Genomic DNA, 2,500 nt, shown 5'->3' with positions numbered 1-2,500 from the left:
AGAATGTGTGACTTTTGGGGGGAAAGTCGAATTATGGAGCAAAAACCATTTTTGGGGACTTAGAAAAAATTCCGAGATGTGTCAGACTTCCAGGAAGGGGGCGCCTCGGGAGGTGTACCTAGGAGGCTTCCAGGGGCCTGGGTACACTTTTCAGAAAGTACCGTTGGGACTTAGAAAAATTTTCAAGATTTTTGGACTTAGAGCGATTTTTGGATTTTTGTGCAAAAATCGAATTTTCCCTTCTCCCACCGCTCTGGGGCGTCAATATGAAGTGGGGACCCGAGGGAGAGTGCCTCCCATGAGGGTAGAATGTGTGACTTTTGGGGGGAAAGTCGAATTATGGAGCAAAAACCATTTTTTGGGACTTAGAAAAATTTCGAGATGTGACAGACTTCCAGGAAGGGGGCGCCTCGGGAGGTGTACCTAGGAGGCTTCCAGGGGCCTGGGTACACTTTTCAGAAAGTACCGTTGGGACTTAGAAAAATTTTCAGGATTTTTGGACTTAGAGCGATTTTTGGATTTTTGATCAAAAATCGAATTTCCCCTTCTCCCACCGCTCTGGGGCGTCAATATGATGTGGGGACCCGAGGGAGAGTGCCTCCCATGAGGGTAGAATGTGTGGCTTTTGGGGGGAAAGTCGAATTATGGAGCAAAAACCAGTTTTTGGGACTTAGAAAAATTTCGAGATGTGTCAGACTTCCAGGAAGGGGGGAGTCTCAGGAGGTGTACCTAGGAGGCTTCCAGGGGCCTGGGTACACTTTTCAGAAAGTACCGTTGGGACTTAGAAAAATTTTCAGGATTTTTGGACTTAGAGCGATTTTTGGATTTTTGTGCAAAAATCAGATTTCCCCTTCTCCCACCGCTCTGGGGCGTCAATATGATGTGGGGACCCGAGGGAGAGTGCCTCCCATGAGGGTAGAATGTGTGGTTTTTTGGGGGAAAGTCGAATTATGGAAGAAATTGAGTTTTGAGGACAAAAAAGTGTTTTGAGGACAAAAAAGTTTCTTGAGGACAAAAAAGTTTCTCGAGGACAAAAAAGTGTTTTGAGGACAAAAAAGTTTCTTGAGGACAAAAAAGTGTTTTGCGAACAAAAAATGGAATTTTGTGATTTTGTGTAAAAATAAGTAAATTCCCCTACTTCCACCACAGGGGGGCTTCAGTATGTTGTAGGGCCCCCAGGGAGGGTCCCCCAACTGGGTTTAAAGTTTGTGGATCCTGGGCAGAAAGTTGAATTTTGGATGAAAAACCGAATTTTGGGACTTAGAAAAATTTCGAGCTGAGCAGTGACAGACTTCCAGGCAGGGGAGCCTCTCTGGAGGTGTACCGAAAACAGTTCCAGGAGCTGAGGTCATTTTCGAACATTTTTTGTTCGCTCAAATTTTTTTTGTTTTTGAGCTCTAAAAAGCTGTTATTATCAATTGGCTCAAAAATTTCAAGTGTCATGAGCTAGTACATGTTGGAGGAATACGTTTTAGGCAAAAAATTGCAAAAAAAAAAATCCAAGTGAAAAAGAACCGGAATGGGGAATTTCTGACTGCTGTAGCAGCCGCACAGTTCCAGGAGGTCGGATACATTTCCGACTTTGTCCCGCTCATTGAAGTACATTGTCCCGCAATGCAAATACATAGTAATGCGCACCTGCGGGAGAATATAGGAGAGAGTGGGCTCTCTCTACCCCGATGTATGGCGGTTGTTCCTATGGTTCTCTGGCTCGGGTAGGCGACTTAGAAGGTGGTCCCTCTTGTCGTGGAAGTTGCAAAATACGGCCGAGACTGAACTTCCACGGCTCCAGGAGGGACTTTTGCTGGTCGTGCGTCCCAAGTGAGAGAGGCGATCCTGGGGTACCTGAGCCTGACCAGACCCTCCCTCGGTGGTCCCTGGTCTTCTGAAGGGTGATGGCATTCAGGGGGGCAAATCTGGAGTCCGTGGCCGAGTTTGGGCTCTAGAAGGCGGACGCCCCTTCTGACCATGTCCCCTCAGAGCCGGCTGGATGGTTCATGGTCCGCGGCTTTGTCTGGCGGTCTGTGCCCAAGCCGGAGAAGCTGTCCTGGGGTACGTGAGCTTTGACCAGACCCTCCCTCGGCGGTCCCTGGTTCTCTGGAGGTGATGGCTGTCAGGGGGGCAAATCTGGAGTCCTCGTGGGAAGGAGGGCTCTTGAAGGCGGACGCCCCCTCTGACTATGTCCCCTCAGAGCAGGCTGGATGGTTCATGGTCCGCGGCTTTGTCTGGCGGTCCATGCCCAAGCCGGAGAAGCTATCCTGGGTACCTGAGCTTCGACCAGACCCTCCCTCGGTGGTCCCTGGTTCTCTGGAGGCGATGGCTGTTGTCAGGGGGGGGGGGGCAAATCTGGAGTCCTCGTGGGAAGGAGGGCTCTGGAAGGCGGACGCCCCCTCTGACTATGTCCCCTCAGAGCATGCTCGATGGTTCTCAGTCCCTGGCTTTGGCTTTTTGGCCATCCTGGGGTACATTCTTGCCAAAAAAAAAAACGACTAAGTGAAAA

This window comes from Dendrobates tinctorius, unplaced genomic scaffold, assembly GCF_039654945.1.
Source record: "Dendrobates tinctorius isolate UK_male_01 unplaced genomic scaffold, ASM3965494v1 ptg000656l, whole genome shotgun sequence".
In the NCBI taxonomy this organism is placed as follows: Eukaryota; Metazoa; Chordata; class Amphibia; order Anura; family Dendrobatidae; genus Dendrobates; species Dendrobates tinctorius.
This window is presented reverse-complemented; position numbering follows the sequence as displayed.